Source organism: Phasianus colchicus, chromosome 1 (genome assembly GCF_987193195.1).
Source record: "Phasianus colchicus chromosome 1, bPhaCol1.hap1.1, whole genome shotgun sequence".
Lineage (NCBI taxonomy): Eukaryota > Metazoa > Chordata > Aves > Galliformes > Phasianidae > Phasianus > Phasianus colchicus.
This window is the reverse complement of record NC_143436.1, coordinates 56,462,903-56,470,043: the sequence shown is the minus strand read 5'-3', so window position 1 is coordinate 56,470,043 and position 7,141 is coordinate 56,462,903. Positions and strand designations below refer to the sequence as shown.

Here is a 7,141-nt window from a genome sequence, read left to right as displayed (position 1 = left end):
AACCACGTAAGAAGTTATAGCTGCAGTTGGGAGAACAGTACAAAACCGAAAAAAAAGCAGAGGATGAAGAACCTGAGGGAAGTTCAGGCAGGGGAAAAATGAAAGGATCATTGTATTTGTGAAGAGGAAAGGAGGGAACTTGGAGTTAAGTAAAGCTAAGGAAAGAGAAGAGTATGAGCCCAGAAGCCTAGAAGGGGAATAAAAAAAAACAAGGAAATGTCAGTGTTCACTTTTTTCAACTTGTGTTTGAAGACATATGTGGGAATAGATAGAAACTAAATAGCTTGTGGATACTGTAGGAAGGGAAGCTAAAGGATACTGTGCATGAAACTGAGAGATTTCAGGCACGGGAAAATTGCGGACTGACAGTTTTAGAAAAAGATTCATTTGAAGAAAAGGCAGGTTCCTCCCCAGAATCAAGTAGATTTCAGAAGTTCCTACTGTCATTTTGTGGCTATACATATGGATATTTTGAAGGACACTAACATTGAGCTTATATACAGAAAAGATTATTGACTGTTAGCAATTCCTTAAGCCAGTAAAAACAGGTTAATTCAAAGGAAAAACATAAGATGACCAAATACTTGAAATGTAGGCTTAGACCTACCGAAGTCTGAAGCAAAGTGAATCCATTTTTAGTGGAGTTCTTAACCACAAAAACAATGAACCAAGGGATGTGGTGGATCCTTTATTTCTTGAAAACTTTAAACCATGACTATATCCATTTCTGAGATGTGCAGTAATGGCATTTTTTTCTTAGAATCATAGAATCATAGAATTGCTCAGGTTGGAAAAGACCTTAAAGGTCGTTCAACCATGACCTAATATTCATAGATGCTGGTGCCTTAATCTGCCAGGGGATGATGCAGCATCCATTAAAATTAAGGGCTGAAATGGCCAAGTGATAATGTCATAGTCATATCACAAGACACAACACTGAATGTTGGAGGAGGCTCAGCAGAGAACTTACTGCCCTCTACAACAGCATGAAAGGAGATTATGGCAACATGGAAAGAGGCCTCTACTCCTAGGTAACAGTGATAGGATGAGAGGTAATGGCCTTAAGTTGTGTGATGGGCAGTTCAAGTTGGATATTAGAAAAAAAATTATCCCCAGAAATAGCGGTGCTGCAGTGGCACAGGCTGCCCAGGGAGGTGGTGGAGTCACCATCCCTGGAGGTGCTCCAGAACCGTGTGGATGTGGCACTGAGGGATGTGGGCAGTGGGCATGGTGGGGATGGGCTGGTGGTTGGACTGGGTGATTTTAGAGGTCTTTCTAACCTTAATGATTCTATGATTCAATGAAATCAGATTGCTGGTGTTTTCAGTATTTGCACTAGTCTGTCATGTAAGTCCATGGAAGAAATCCATGGTTACATGCAGAGACATAAGCAGGACTGGGATGGGCACTTGTAGCCAGGTGAGGCACACTGATGCCAGAAAAGGCAACTCCGTGTGCATCTCTCACCCTCCATCACTGCCCTCCCATCCTCAGCCTCTGCGCTGCATCCCCTCCCTCCTGTCTATGCAGGTTTGGACACACGGTGTGATGTCAGGAGCGTGAAAATCCCGGCTGGAAGAGCTGCGCCCCTCCGGCGCGGGGCGGCTCTGGGTCCACCAGGTGGCACCAACACGCAGCTTTTCACACAGCATTCGCCGTGCACGCAGTCCTCGGCCTACTCCATTCGTTCTTAGTTTATCTTTTATTTTCTCCGAATACACTTTTTTTTTTCGTTTTTTTTTTCTTTTCTTTTCTTTTTTCTTTTCTTTTTTTTTTTTTTTTTTTTTTTTTTTTTTTTTTTCATCTTCATGCTTCACAGTGCTGCTGCAGAAGCAACACCTTTCATTTTGAAGTTATTTCCAAACCGGTTCCAGAAAGTGCCTTTGCCAATTTAGAGCAGCTACATTGTGTTAGCAGAAGAACAGCTCTGTGCTGACCGCTCTGGATAGCGATCAGTTTTACAGCTGCAGTTCCATGTCTTCTCCAGAGTAAGTGTGTATTTAGAATCATAGAATCTTTTGAGTTGCAAGGGACATCTGGTCCAACTCCCCTGCAATGAGCAGGGACACTCACAGCTAGATGAGGTGCTCAGAGCCCCTCCAGCCTGACCGTGGGTGTCCCCATGGATGGGGCATCCACCGTCTCTCTGGGCAACCTGTGCCAGTGCCTCACCACACTTACTGTAAAAAGCTTTTTCCTTACATCCGACTTAAACCTCCTCTCTTTTAGTTTGAAACTATTTCCCCTTGCCCTGTCACAACAGACACTGATAAAGAGTCCTTCTTACAGCTCCCCTTTAGATATTGAAAGACCGCTCTCAGCTCTTCTCACAGTCTTCTCTTCTTCAGATTGAACATCCCAACTCTCTCAACCTGTCTTCATAGGGGAGGTGTTCCCTCCCTTGGAATCACTTTTGTGATCCTTCTCTGGGTGCACTCCAATAGGTCCGTGTCTCTTTAGTGGCTTTGCAGGTTGCTGAGGGTGCTGCATGAGGAAAAAGCAAAGCTAAGTCTTCTAGATTTTGACTTCTTGATTCCTGCAAGCAAGAATTATGTTGATAGCCTTACAGGTTTTGTGCTTTTACCAGAGTATCTTTGTAAGATATTGTATTAAGCCAATCTTGCCATTTATGTGCCATACATATGTATGTATCTCCTTTTCAGCAGACCAAAATTCCTAGCTTCCAGCGGAGAAATCAGAGAATCACTGAACAGTTTGAGTTGGAAGGGACCTTAAAATCCATCCATTTCCAACCCCCTGCTGTGTACCGGGTTGTCTGCAGTCCAATTCATTTGATTTGATTTGAATTTGATTGCAGATGTTTCCATCTGGTAGCACTTTTAGCACACATCAAGTGTGTTTCCACCCTTTCAGACACTTTACCATTCTGATAGCAAATGGATCACACTTTTCCACTGCTCCAAGCACAAGGAATGCTGCCTCCAAGACAGCAGTATGAATTTCTACTTTTTACAGGCTGAGATCTTCTTTTGTCTCATCACAGAGCCGTATTTTTTTTATTAATGCATTGCCTAGTGAGTATAAACAGGATGGAAAATATCACAAACTGTGATGGTACTTTTTACTGACCCGTGGATTGCTTCTAAAAAAAGTGTCTTGAGTACCAGACATAAAACTAATTAACTTCTTGTTTCAGTTATTGAGAGCTGCCCCTCTCAATGCTGCATTCTTTGCAGCATTTAAACAACCATAGGTAACTGCCAAATAGATAAACAACTCTAAGCACACTGGTGCATCAGAATAACGCTGGAGTCCAAGCTGGTTGATCAGGCAAACAGCTAGTTAGGTTTCAATGATGCTGGCTATTCTTCTAATTTCCTAGTTTTCAAAATTTAACAAACAAAGGCAAAAAAATTCCTGGTCTCTCTCTAACACTCAGGAGCAGACTCCCACATCGATGCACACACTGAGGTGACTGGCCTTGCATCTGCCTGCTGCTGTCTGTGTGAACAGAATCACAGAAGATTAGAATTGCAGGGGTTGGAAGGGATCTCAAGAGATCATCAAGTCCAACTCCCCGCTAAAGCAGATACCCTGCAATAGGTCACACAGGTAGGTGTCCAGAAAAGATCTTGCAGAAATGGAGCAGCACTAAGACATAAAACAAAATTTGTATTTTCAATCTTCTTTGGTCCGCGGATTTCAGTTCTGTTTTTCAGTCAGGCTTACAAAGATGCTGTATTTCTGACTAAAACATTTCCTGTTAGATAATCCCTGTTAGACTTCTCTGTAGACAATGCAATTAAAGACTCATATGTATACAGAAAAACTAAAAAACTGAATATTTGGAGCATTATGTAGGACAAAACCACTGGATAGTGACAGCAGAGGGCGCAGACTTGGCTGGATTTTTAAATGCAGCAGAACTGGCAGCAAACAACCAGCTAACCTCCTGCAAGTGGCACTTTGCAAGCAGCCACAGTCTGCCCAAGTAAGGACTTCTGCTGAAGTCTGCCATTGCTTTAGAGCCTTATTTCATCGAACTTCTGCTTGTCTTACATGCTGACATTCTGTGAATTTCATGTTTTGGACCAAAACCTGTCAGTTGGTGCTTGTGAACTCTCCACTGGTTTATTCCAATGAGGCCTCCGTTTTTAATACCTGTATAAAGTGCATTGCTAACACCACAGCAAATAACATATATATCTTACCATGACTCTTATTATATCACTTTCAACTGGAGATTACATAGTGCTCTGTAAAAATACCAATATCTCCATTGTATCTGCAGGGACAGAAGAGCACATGTGGTGTGAGAGCACCTGTGGGCTCACGACATGTGAATGACCAGACAAGGAGTGTGCCAGCAGCCTGAGCCCATCTTGCAGTCATCAGCCATCAGCTGGGCCCAATTTGTTCTGGTTCCAGATTCCTGGTGTTCCTGAGACAGCAGAAGAAATAGGTACAAAAAATAGCAGAGTCCATCATGTTTGTTAAAAGCAGCCCAAAAAGACACTAAGCAGTCCTCCTCTGGCACAGAGATGCATATAGCACACTTGGAGATACTGTAGTCTTTTCATATTACCAACACAGCCCAGATTTGAGATGCTGGATGTGCTAGAGAAGAAGGGCAGTTGTGGAGCAGATGAGCACATTTTGCTAAACAGTATTTGTTTTGCTTTTTCTCATAAAGGAAGATACTTCCATATACCCATTTGTGACAGCAGCAAGCTTCAAGCCAGACAGCCTGTGGGGACATCTTAAAATACCATTATCCCATAGTGATATAGCACGTAAGAGGCACCAGCCACCTTGTTAGGAAGTTGCACAATGAAAAGTCAGTGTTGATACAATGGATTATAAGGTGAATTACAGTGCAACCAGGCTGTATTAGCAAGATGCCATCAAACTGCATGCAGAGTGTAAACTGATGGATGGAAAAGTAAATTCCTAATACGACATTCCAGAAACACATAACCTGAGCCAAGGGTTCAAGAACCACAGTGGAGTAAAAGAAAGACAGGTGGTTGTCATGATATCTCTATAATTATGTTTGAGGAATATTAATGACAATTTAAAATGGAATAGAGCTGATCATTATACTATCTCTGAGCAGAATGCTGGTGAATCATTGTAATCCATGGAACTATTTCTTTCAGATGAAGTGAAAACTCAGCAGATCTGTTTGCATCTGTTTGTGTACTGCCCTAAGAGACTAGGTTGACTTCTTTGCCTCATCAAGCAGAATTCAATCACAATTAGAAGGTAGAGTTCTTAGCAGATTTGACTAGATTTGTTGGTTTAGCTGAGATCCAAAAAGCATGAAATGGTTTAAAAAATCCTGAGACTAGCTTAAATATAATAATATTTGAACGATTTGTGTTGTTGCCCATCTTTTAAGTTCCTTGATTTCCACTCTGAACCCAATAATGTTGAAGCTAAGCTCTTTTCAAAAAAAGGATTCTGAACCTGGGAGAGTTGAGGTGGTTGGTAAAGTAGCACATTTGAAAAGATGAAGAATAGTGAGGGAAACTCCATACAAATATCAATGTGCTTCACAGTGGAAACAAACCCGCCTATCACAATGGCTTGGCTGTTTGCAATGAGAGGCAGAAGCAAAACAACGCAGCCTTGACATGGTCAATAGCTAGTGAATATCTGTGCAATCTCATTTTGAGGAAACAAAGGATCATATTTGGACGGCTACATTTTCACTGTCCTGATTTTCCTATTGGTTCATGTTAGGCACCTGGATTACTTCGGACCCCTGAGGTTCTGCAGTGCTATTCAGTCTTCACAGTCTAAGGCAAAGAATTTCAATGGCATTTTGGGATGCTGGGACAGGATCCAAAAAACCTAATTATCCATTCCACTTGCTCAACAGTTGACAGTATTTAAACCAGATGGGAATCAAGCCTATACATCTCAAAGGGCCTTGGAAAGTCTGAGCGGTTTTCCCTTGTTGTTCTGGGTTGCTTATGAAGCATCAGGACCTTGAATCAATGCCAACCTCTCCCATGTGTTTGTCTGCCTGGACTCATGGCAAGCTTTGATAAAGAGCTGGCTGACCTTCAGAAAGCTCTGAAAAAATATCTGCTTGAGAAGAAGCTGAAGAAATCCTCAGCAGTCTCCCATCTTTGCTTGGGATCCACATTTAAGACCAGGATCACATTCTTGGGCTCTGCCTTGTCTGTGCTGCCATGCCTTGCATGGTCATGTACCTTGCTAATCCAGACACTCACCCTGACCCACAGGCTGACTTCTCAAACTGACTTCAGGCTTTCTTTGTCTCTATAGACTTTCCTGGCCAGTGCTGGACAGTGTCCCATCTGATCTGCTTACTGCTACCAGCCCTGGTCAACTCACCTCAGTTGGGTGCTGTGGGGTTGTGTCTTTTTGAGGTATGTGCTTGGTGTACCTTGTTACACTCAGCATCCCAATCTTCCTCCCTTGCAGAGTACTGTTATATCAGTATTATTCTCTCCATTTGTGAAATTTATTCTTCTTAAGTGTCTGACAAATCCTCATTTCATCTAGAGTAAGTCTTACACAAGTGTACTTGTGAATGGTGGAAGTAGTAGTTCTTTCAGTAGACTAAGCAAAGAGAAGCTCTAAAGAAACAAATCTACAGATTTGGACCAGTGCAGACTGCAAGTAACAGGAAACACAAGTCTTCCTGTTTTGTGGAGCAATTTTATTCAGATATAAGATGATTTATCTTCCAGTATACATCTGTTAGTTTGATTTCCTCTCACGTTTTGGAACTCTCGGGTAGCTGTAATTCACCCCTTGGCTTGCCCTCTGACATAGTGAGGACAGCAGTATATAATCAACGGCAGGCTCGTTCCTATTAATCTTCTTCAGTAACGGCCTGATCCCCTTTCTGTGAAAGGCAAGAGGACAGTTCACACCAACTTCAGAGTAGGAAGGATGGTGCCCCAAACATTAATGACTTTAACAGCAGGTGTTCTAGGAAACCCTCATCAATCTTCCCTTTTGTTGAGATTAAGACTTTTTCTTCCTTGTGCTGGGCTGGAAATCAAATGTCCATGCAACCTGATTCTCCAGCATTAGGTGTGAAAGGTGTTGCCATGCAAAGCTCTCCTTTCATTATAATTGAAAGAAAAATGGAAAACTGGCCCATTCAAAAAACACTTTCAAAATGATCAAAGTTACCTTA

The 7,141-nt window shown here is 42.2% G+C and overlaps 1 long non-coding RNA gene across 1 annotated transcript; it reads left to right on the top strand.

Moving 5' to 3' along the window:
* The first annotated feature begins 1,816 nt into the window (after window positions 1-1,816).
* LOC149919635 (uncharacterized) lies at window positions 1,817-6,410 on the top strand. Its single transcript, XR_016463661.1, has 3 exons — window positions 1,817-3,573; window positions 4,253-4,423; window positions 6,259-6,410. It is a non-coding gene; the product is annotated as an uncharacterized LOC149919635 (long non-coding RNA).
* Window positions 6,411-7,141: the final 731 nt, after the last annotated feature.